This window comes from Austrofundulus limnaeus, unplaced genomic scaffold, assembly GCF_001266775.1.
Source record: "Austrofundulus limnaeus strain Quisiro unplaced genomic scaffold, Austrofundulus_limnaeus-1.0 Scaffold24, whole genome shotgun sequence".
Taxonomy (NCBI): Eukaryota; Metazoa; Chordata; class Actinopteri; order Cyprinodontiformes; family Rivulidae; genus Austrofundulus; species Austrofundulus limnaeus.
In genome coordinates, this window is record NW_013952426.1 from 2,658,177 (window position 1) to 2,669,309 (window position 11,133).

Here is an 11,133-nt window from a genome sequence, read left to right on the forward strand (position 1 = left end):
AGAAAGTTTCTGAAAGTCGAATGGGAGGCAGATCAGGCTCCTCTCTTGTGGAAACTACTTCCAATTTCAGTCCGTAGGTTGACACTCTGTCTACTTTTAAGACTTTGATCAATACAGTCAGGGTTGGCTTGAGCTTTCCAAACTAGTCCTTAGTTTTGCTGCTGACCCCAGCTCTTCACTCTGCTGCTGTCACTGTACTCTTTTTATTCCCTTTTTTTCTATTTGCAGCTATTGATGTCATTAACCTGTATTTTTTTCTTGCTATAAAAACTAATACTGTCCCAATACCTGCATTTAATCGAGCATGTGCAAAAATGCCTCAATACTGAGAACCAATACCAATACCAGTACTCATACTCCATTGAATGTTTTCCAGTTTACATTTCAAATGAAGAGAATCATTTCCATATTTAAGAAAGTTATACAAATTAAAAGAAAATCTTGTTTGTAATTTTTGTTTATTTAAAATCTTGCAACTGAACACATCATACTGTGTATTTGATTTGATGAAGTCAGAGGGGCTGTTGGCCGATAAGGAAGGAGACCCTCCCTGGTCTGAAATGAAATAAATGTTTTTAAAGTCATTGTGGAATATTTAGGTTCTAACTCAGTAAGTGCTCTGTATCATTATTTGGCATTGGTGAGTACCCAATTTTGAAGTACTTATTCTTATACTCTGTTTGAGGAAAAACAGGTATCAGGGCACCCCAAACAGAAACTATAACTGGACCAGCTTTTTCTGTTTTGGTCTGTGTCTCTTTTCTTCCAGATGGCCCCTGGAGTTGTTTCTTTCCACTGTCACCATTGCACTCCTCAGAATCAGAGAAAATTCAGTGTAAACTGTACATGAATACATTGTATTATAAAAGAACTAAACCGACTCTAATCATATTTGAACCTGGATCTGAACTGGATTCATGATTTGGATCTTTTTGTGCAGGGCTGTGTGATGACTTTTTTTTGTAAATTGGTACTACATAAATAAACTGAATTGTGTTGAATTATCCTTTACGAGTCTGCTTTTACATGTGAAAAGCAAAAGTAGTAAGCGAGCAGAGAAGCCAAAACAATTAGTTAAAAGTAAAAAAGAATTGTTGAAAAGGATCAGATAAAACCAGTGAGTAAAAATAGCAGACAAACAAGAGTTAAACACATACAATTGGTTGCTATAGTTTAGTAATTATCAGACGTTATTTTGTTAAGCTTAGAAAAATAAGCTAAAATAAGGCTAGTTAGTTTACTTTTACCTAAGTAAGCAGCTGAAAGAGAGGAAAAAGACTTCATTCAGGAGAAATTTTGTCAAAAGGGTAATTGCAGCTGTAATCACAGTAATTATAGTTGTTGTAATTACGGTTTATAATAATTTAAATATTTGTCACTGAATGAATCAGACACAGTTTGAAAGGTGGAGCTGGGCTGAAAGTAACTTTACAAGCAGCTTAAAAAACGAACAGAAAAGCTGACAACCTAAATAAATTTAAAGAGAAAAAAACTGATTGATCAACTTATCCACAGCTGTGTTGTGGCCCACAAAAAAAAGGATGTTGATGTTGAAGAATATCGTTTGGCAACATTTCACATTACTTGCGGCTGACTTTCTGATACGAAAAAAGCTAAAGAACCAGTTCTAATAGGGGCAGATCATCACTTGATTCAGCTTTGAGACAATTCTTTCTGTTGGCAAACTGAGTTCCTCATTAGCTCCCTTTAAAGCCATTGAAAGTCATTGATAAACAATGTAATGTTTCCTCTCAGGACCGAGACCTCCAACCACCGCCTGCATCAGTTACTTTGTGTAATTGTGTTTGGACCTTTGATTTAGCTTTAATTAGAACAAACCTGTTGTAATGCACGTAGGCTGGCAACTCCTCTGGGACTGTGTTGTATAAAGCACTACCTCTGGTGGACCTCYTTGTTCCATGTTAGCCTGGACTGAAGACTGGGGAATGTAGACTTCCATTATGTCYATAGCAGGCTAGTGCAGTATGTCATCAGCGCCTGAAATCCCTCATTTCTTCGCTAATCTGTACATTAACGTGCTTGTATTTAAAATGAAGAAAAAAATGTCAAACACTAATACAGCAACTGAATAAAATGACTGCAGAAGTTTCATAATTCACACGGAGGGCTAGCACCCACCTTGGGAACCACTGGGTTATTATAAGTAGGATTCTGMCACACTATTTAAAAACACTGAATTTCAAGCAGAAAAAAATGTTTTTTTTTTTTTTGGTAAAACCTTACAGTTTGATAAAAAATAGACATTGGATGATTAGTGCCCACATACGGGGTGGGGGGTTGAGTTCATCTGTCCAGCCTGATTACATAAGCTGGGAGGCAGAATCCCTGCACAACATAGGAAATTAAGCTAACGTCTAAAAATAAACTATATTCAACAGAGTGTTTGGAGTCTGTCAGTGAAGAGCAGGAAAACGGTGTAACCTCAGCTTGGCCTCTCTGTCTCAGCCTGAACACAGCTGACAGRGGGAGTAGTTCTGCCTGCCCTTTTTAACTCTTATTCCTTGTCATCAGCTCAATCAGAAATCTGACCTGAGAGCGACGGTCCGTCAACATCAGAGCGTGSAGGATCAACCTTCACGACCCTTCAGGCCTCAGAGTCACTGTCCGTGGTGCTGAAAGCTGAATCCACTCAGGGAAAATGTTTTGTCTGGAAAATGACTTTTATAAAGCTATATAGGGTTGTTTTAACACCTTCATGATTGAAACTGAATAAAACAAGCTAAAAATGGCTGAAAATTAAAGCAGAGAGCTAAAATTATCAACAGATCGGCTAAAAGTTAATCATAAATAGCACTTTGAATTGTCTTTCTACTATGAAAGGACAGCTAAAAAGCTAAATGTAATTGAAAAAAAGATAAATAGCAAAATATCAGTAAAAAAAATCAGCTTAAGACTAGCCAAAAATACCAGTTAGCGAATGGGAAATGGTAGCTAAAGGTTTTAAAAACCCAAGAAGCTAAAAAAAATGCCAAAACTTACAGCAAAATTCTAAAAGTTATTAACTAAATGTGGCAGAATGGAAAATAAAAGCTAAGAGCAGCAAAATAAGCCAAAAATGTTGCAAATGTGCTGAAGCAGTTTTGATACAGAGCGATTCGAAAGAAGAGATTTAAATGTATTTTTAYGGTGAAAATATTTAGCCATATTTATACRAAGTGAAATAGGAGCTTTCACACAATAAATGAACACCCGCCYCTCTGCGTGCACCCTGGAAGAGAGAAAGATCCCTTCAGGCAGATAATTAGAAGAGTCTGTCACTCCTGGAGGAGAGAGCATCCGGTGAAAGCAGGAAAGAGAGGAGGAGGTGTATGAGGGGGTGGGTGAATCAAAGCTGCAGAACAAAATCAGAGTGTGAGTGGAGCTTCATCYGCGCGCGCTCGCGTTGACGTCCAGCACTTTCCTCTCAGCGTCCGGTTCGGATGGACAGACTCTGAGCCGCAGCGTCAGCCAGCCCCCTAAAAGCAACACCAACACCCACCCTCGGTCATCTGAAGTGGGACACAGCAATATTTTTTCTTATTTTCGCTCCATAATCTAATTTTTCCTTTCAAGTCGCCGGAGAGAGTGCTGCGCAGATCAGGTCCGCGCGCGGAGGAAGCGGGTAGGTTGGCTGTTTACCGGAGTGTCGCGTGCTCTGCTCTGGGATAGTCAGACTGAAGTAAAGTGGGTTTAGGAACACCACGTTTGATAACATTTTATCCCTGAAAGCGGAGACAAAGCGTTTTGGTGACGCTTTAAACACTGAGGGCTACTTCAGAGCTGGAGTGAAAAAAACAAACAAACAGGTAAGTTCTTTCTGTTAGATATTATCACCTGAAGTTACACTGAAAACAAACACCCACAATTAAAAGAAAAAAATCACTGCTCCATTACCTTACACCCCTGACTCTAAACAGTGATTTTTATGATTGCCCGCCGCTGAAAGGCRGGTGATACTGTATGTTTGCCTGGGCGTGAGAGTCTTTTAGCAAAATATCTTGTGAACTACTGGGCGAATCTTGATGAATTTTTCAACAGTTAATCATTAGATGCGCCTCTACATTTGTTTGCAGTTTGGAGTTAACTTGATTAAAGATGGCCTCCACAGCTAAGTCATCTTTGCAAACCCAAAACTGGCTACAACTCAGTCTGTTTTACAGACATTGGGCTAAAATCTGGTGTGGTAGTAGCTGTGAGTCATTAACAACACATAGTCTGAGCACGGGCAGATCATGCGAGTTCTTAGCTCACAACATTCTTAGCTTGACAGTGTTTTTGAAGGCAAACCTGTTTGCAAAATAGCTCATGAACCGTTGAGCAGATTTGAATGGAACCTTCAGAAAATAACCAATGACACACCTGCAACTGATTAGATTTTAGAGTCAGCTTGATTTAAGATGGCTGTCACAGCTAACTGAACTTAGCAAATAGAAAAAATGGCTGCAAGTCAGTCAGTTTGACAGATATTGATCTGAAATTGAACGTGGCAGTATGGGAGTCATTCCCAACACATATAGAGRGCACTTGTGTGAAATCTCACCATGTCCAGTCAGATCCCACATGATGATATTTTTGAGGTTCGACCAAAGTGRCTACAACGTTCTCATTTCTCAACATAAAATAAGTTTAAAGATTTGACAYGAAAGGCAGAGGATGATATGCATTCCTGCAAGAAATGCTAGACCTTATTGTGTTATGATTGTACAGGCTCGTGTACGATGTCTATCTTTTTTTACAACTGGCATTTTGTGTGAAAAAAAAAATAACACAATTTGCTTTGTAATCTGCCTTAGATGTCACCTAATAGCTGCCAACAGTAAATTTTAAAAGCATCACAAACGACAGCCYTACTTCTCAAAGGGGAAACAACATCTTTGTTTTGACATCCTCAACAATTCACTTCCCGGAATCAGAAACACAGAATCAGCTGCGGGGCTGTTGTGTAAGACAGCGTTGGGGTTTGACGAAGTTTAGCCAGCGTATTGACAACTGGGTCATCAGTTGGKCTGATTGCGTTTGTGTGCTTCTCCGTTCTCTCTTACCGACTCATGACCCTGGTAGGGGGCTGATCAGGAGAGCATCATGCTGCTACATAAAAACCAGCTGTTGGGATCTGTGAAGACATTTCAGACACAAATTCAACTGATTCCACAGARAACGAAAAACCCTGCACCTTGGTTTAAAACGACTGATGTGAAAGTGACGCTGTGGGAGGAAAAAAGGGATGTTTGCAGATCTATGCTGAGCACAGCACTCACACCGTAGGAGTCTGGCAGAAACAATGCAGTGTCACCATAAGAGTTGCCAGAAGCAATATGCTCTGATTAGATTAGGACTTGCTTTGCTGTTAAATATTACATGCCCTTACAGGAGGACCACCGTGCGTCCTCTTGTGTCTGAATGCTCAGTTTTAGTGGTTCTTTCCTAAAGTCCGAGTGGTGATGCACATCCCCTCGGCTTGATTGCTATTCTGCACAGGAAGCTAAGCAGCAGGCCACTAGATAGGACCTCGTTTGTTTAACTCTGAGGGTGGAGGTGGGTTGTTGGGGAGGGGGTGTCTGTCTTTCACTGACGGATCTGTATGGACAAGTTGACTCCTTCTGCCTGCAGAGATTTTTAATTTTTCATTGGCTACTGTGTGCCAAACAACGATAACTGAATCCCCCCTATAAAATGTAATTGTGTTGCCGCAGATGGAAAAGATCAGCAAAAATGAAGAATGCATTAAAAAAGGCAACAAATAGAGAGAAAGGAAAAAAACAGCTTCTTAATACGTCTCTATATATGTGACTGCATAGATAACGGCGGTATGGGCTTGGAGCCGGAGTGTAATTTGACATCCGTCTGACATCCATCACTTGAAGTCAGCAGATGCTGTCACTTCCATGGCAACAAAGAAACATAATTTATGAGGATTCATGGAGTCCTCCTGCAGACACCACTGCACACCCGATATTACAGAAAGGCAATACAGTGGGGATGAAGATAAGCAATCATTACYGAAGCATCATATTCGTCTGATTTTGGCACCTTCAGTCATATGGTTGCTAGAGTTACACTTTCGAAATGTGAAGCAATATTTACAGTTTGGATTAATCTGGGGAAAAACGCAGAGGTGCAAGAATTTAATACAAAAGAGAGCTGAAAAGGGGAAAAAAGTCATTCATGTGAATTTTTAAATCCAAATTAAGGCACATATGAAAGAGGAATAGGTTGTATTCTGAGTAGGCGAGGATGGGAGCTCTGAAACATCCATCTTAAAGCCTGTCTGATCCCATTTATCCCTTCAAATGTGAAACAAGCCTTTGCTGAGCGGCCGTCACATCTGATTGCTGTATGCAAATGCATCAGTGACTTATAGGAAAAGAAGAAGAAGAAGAAGAAGAAGAAGAAGAAGAAGAAGAAGAAGAAGAAGAAGAAGAAGCAAGGGGCTGCTGATAAAAATGGAGCAAAACAAAACAAAACAAAAGACAACTCTTCCGTTTTGATCAAACATAATCCACTGACTCATAACTTCGCAGCTCGTCCAACGAGTCCTCGCTGAAAGAAATGGCTCTGATCGATTGCATCCACCAGCCCTGACTGGTGGAGCAATACTGGTTCAGACTCAGAGAGGAGGCTATGGAGAATATTGATGTTTGAACAGAAGAAGATTATAGGAAAACACAGAAGGAAAGTGTCAGACGGGGGAATATTGACAGATGTTTTGTGGAGGAAAAAATAGCAGTTACATTGGAAAATAGGATTATGAAACTGCTGCCAGTTGTTCACAATGAGTCAGGTTCCAAACCACTAATTAATTATAATAACTAACAGTCTTATTTTCTGTTTTCAAATAAATGTGCATAATTAACTTTAAACCAGTAGTTTGAAATGTGAGAAATAGTGCGATTGTAAATTCGTGGAAATATAAAGTCAAAGGAATAGTTTCGATTTGTAAAGTGCAGTTAGAAGGTGTCAATAACTTGTATCTTACCTGTGGTAAAGATCATCCAACCTTGCACACAGTTAGGACTTGTGGTTATTTAAAGTTTACTCACCCCATTATTTCAGCTAGCACTATCTACWGTAATTAAGGCCAGCGTCACACTACAAGAAAATCATGCCGATTTTTTTCCCTTCCAACAATCTTAAGGAAGTCCAGATTATCGTGATGGATTTAAAGATAATCACAGCAGATATTCTCGTGGGTGGTGAGTTAAGAGTGATCTAGTCGGCTCGGAAGGATGTCGGGACCACTCCGATCTCAAATCGTGGATATTCAACATGTTTGATTTTTTTGGCCCGACATCACAGTGTGTGCAGTGTTCACCCGAGCTCTCAGCCTGTGAATGCGACTTGTAGCCAATCAGAAAGCGAGGTGACATAAACACGGAGGGGAATCCAAAATACAAAAGACAAAAAAAAACCTGTCATGGCTCACCAGAAAGTCTGCTGGATGTTAAAAGTCCTATAGAGTTGTTTTTCCTCTGGTAAAAATAGTCCACAAACGATAAACATTGTTTCTTCTTTGTTGTAAATGTTTATTTACTCTGAACTCACGTCTCTCTGGAGGTCACGTGAGATTTTTCCTCCGACATCTGAATTCTCGCGAGATTTCAGGAAGTCTCGCATGATTTAATATCTGACATCTGAATGTTCATGAATGAAATATCTTTTCGTGTGTGGTGTGTTGTCTTTTGCCATGTGGCCACGCACTCTAGGACCAAACCTGGTATATCTATGATTTTTTATCCTCACGTGTGGGCTCTCTCAGTCTTTGAAAATCATTCGACTATTTTAAAATCTTGTAGTGTGACTCAGCCTTAAACAGAGGATTTACTGCTGCTAATTCTACAACCCAGGAAACTTTATTAGGACTGTGTTTATAGTAAGAATTTAGTGATACGATATATATCATGACATAGGAGTTGCGATACAATATCTTGCAATATATTCCCATTTTTGTCCAAAAATTCTATTTTATAAAAACCTCAGAATGCTTATATGGATTGCATTTGTTTCGTAGTTCTTATTTCATCTATGTTATCCATGATRAAGCCAAATGTGCCATTTCATAGTTTGTGGCAGCTTTTAGATTTTAATATTTATTTATTATAAAAATATGGTCGCCCAAGACACAGATAACAGCCTATGTCTTGTTGTAAAGTTCAGTAACAGGATGACATGCATCTCCTTGTCTCCATATTAACATTGCATGTTTAATCTAACCGTGCACGTCACTGAAGAGGTGTTTATTACATTTAGTGATGGAGAAAACGGGATGTTTTTTTAACGTCTGTCAATAGCAGCGGAATTGCCACCCGCCGCTGCAACAAGCTGCTCAACAATAACATTAGCATGCTAATATACTTAGCAGTGCTCCGAGGCCAAGTGTCCCCCGGGAAACCGTTCACTGGCGGCCGCGACAAAACGTTCCGAACATTTTCAGGCTATTTAAACCGGTATGTCGGTATCCAGAAAATTCATATCATAACAAAAATAAAAAACGGTATTCGGTATGAACCTGTATACCGCCCAGCACTACAAGTACGCCAGTCATTTCAATGCACTGTTTCATATGGTCGTTGCATTTGGCCACTTCTGTGAGGATTGTGTTTTCTGTTGTCTGGTGTCTTCCTCCCTCTGGTGTTTCTTCATTTTCATTACGCCTCAGATGTTTACCTGTCACTTCCCTCCTCAGTCAATTACACACACCTGTCAGTAGTTCCTAATTAGTGTTTCTATCAGCTGTAGTTCATTTCTTCATTCTCTCAGTTTGTAYTTAAGCCTGGTTCAGYTCTCACTTACTCACTGGTTCRTTGTTTGTTCTTGCCTCATGTTATGGTCYCTTGTCTTTTCCTGAAGATTTCTTTTTTTGCTGCCACATCAGCTTTTTGTTTGTTTAATAAATCTTTTATCTAAAGCTCATCATCTCCRTCYRGATTTGGGTTCATTCCTAGTTAAAATGCAACAACTTCAGTACCCTCTCTTGGGGACCCCCTTGTGCTCGGGGTGCTGGACAAACGTTTRCCTACCTTCCATGTCGTGACAGCAGACCGCAGTCGGGAGAAAGATCATCYCAAACTGGACACTTCAGTTTGGCTTAAAATACKGACATTTTGGCTAATAAGGGGCTGTTGGCAAGCTTACCTCAGCTTAGAAGGCTGCGGGTGTCAGTCTAATCCGCTATCAAGGAATGCATGGCTTGCACAAGGTGGTTCCATTGGTAGACCTGTTACCTCTCAGCAAGAAGGTTGCCGGATTGAATTCCAGCCAGGGACCTTTCTGAGTTTTCAGGTTCTCTCCATGCATGCGTGGGTTTACCCTGGGCACTCAGTTTCCTCACACAGACCAGAAACATGAATGGTAAGCTAATTGGCAATGCTAGATGTGAGTGAGTGAGTGTATGGTTGTTTGTCTTGTTTGTCTCTGTGGGGCCCTATGAAAGGAAAAAAAAGGAAGAAGCAGGTAAAAGATAATGGATGGATGTCTTACACAGTAGAGCTAAGTTCACACGGCACMATAGTTTCCACTGTAAAATCCTTTCAAAATAAACTACAATGGCAGAAACACATGCTKGGGATGCTTGTAGTTGGCAAGCTTTTAGATTTTGGAATAGGGCTCCTACACCCTAAGCCTATAGACAAATGCAACTGCTCAGACAGGGAGAAGAGTTTGTAGCAACAACACACAACAGCTMCTAAAGCTGTAAAATCACTATCCACCAACTCTAATCAATCYAATTTTAGTGCCTTACGCTGACTTTATAAACTTGGTGAGCGCTCGCTGCTGGACCTAAATTACAGTTTTGCCAATACCCAAGGTCCAACTCCACCCTACTTCTTATTTACTAGCAGGCTTAGTTTGATTGAGAGTGAAAGATGTATGTCTACATCCGGAGAATTGTTAAATCTTTGAGTAAACCCAATTTTTTTTCAATGGTACGTCAGAGATCCGGCATGTCGCCCATGAGGGCATCATTATRTGGAAATGGGGCATTGCAAAACTGAAGAGGGTTAAACCTTGTGGTAGGTATTCCATCAACAAAAGCACCCCAACTGGAAAAGCACCAACTTAGCACTCTATCAAATTCTTGTGTAAAGAAAGAAAGAAAGAAAAAACCTTTGATTTTCTCATTAATTCTTCAAATTCTCCCATTTTAACAAGAAGACAAAGGTTCAAAATTCTCTGCCCATCCTTATTTAGAACATCAGACAGAAGTTGTCTCRGAGGAGAAAAGGCTAAAGGTTAGCTAAGACTAAAGCAGATTTCTGTCAAAAAAGGCAGTGCATGTAAACACAGTTTAAAAAATATATTGCCATCATGAAAACTGAGTTCACTGTAACCCATTACCAGTGGTTCATGCTATAAAACTGCACTTTATTACTTTTATCAAYAGCTATAGTCTCTACTGTCACACTTTACACTTTTTGTTTTGCAACATAAATTTCACATGGGACACTAATGAACTATGGCTGACATGGTTTTTAGAGAAAATAGCAGAATTCTGTGTAAATAACCATCTAACACAAAGTGACTGTTTTCTGAAGGTTCAGAAAATAGGGTTTGCACAAACTGTTAGAAAATCTGTGTGATATAAATTGCTTTAAGATGGCAGAAATTGCTATTTTAAATGGTCTCATTCAGACTAACGGCCTTATTCGAGAAAATATCTGATTTTTGAATAGACTCTGCAGGTGAGATTTTGATTATTAATAACACCTCCACTTTGAGAAAAAAAAAGAGTTGTTTCTTTAAAAGCCAACATTCGCTTAGTGAAGATTACTGTAAATTTGAGAACTGAGAATCAAGCTGCCTGTTTTTGTTTTTCATTCTGCACAATGATGATGGTCTTTACAATCATTTTAGGTAATCCCTAATATAATCCTTTGTAAAWCAACATCAACAAGAACTGCTGTGAAAGACAGTACTTAACACTGTTACCTTTGTTCATTAGTTTCTCTGTCTGTTAGCATTAAAATATATATAAAAAAAACTCAGCAAGTAATTTTCAGATGTACTTCTCTAACTGAAAAACTCCTCAAGTCAACCTGATTCAAGATGGCTTCCATAGCAACTGTAGTGGTCACCCTGGGTGGAATAAACGTTCCACCTGCCTTTGAACTTGACCACGGAAGGCCTCCTTTAAAG

General features: G+C 39.6%; 1 protein-coding gene across 2 annotated transcripts in view; it reads left to right on the forward strand.

Moving 5' to 3' along the window:
* The first annotated feature begins 3,351 nt into the window (after positions 1 to 3,351).
* lrrc24 (leucine rich repeat containing 24) overlaps positions 3,352 to 11,133 on the forward strand; it is a 22,854-nt gene continuing 15,072 nt past the window's right edge. Inside the window, exon 1 of one of the 2 annotated variants that reach the window (XM_014004494.1) lies at positions 3,352 to 3,806. The gene's annotated coding sequence lies outside the window, so the exon portion shown is untranslated. The remainder of the gene's footprint in view (positions 3,807 to 11,133) is intronic. The other variant, XM_014004495.1, reaches the window with a different exon arrangement.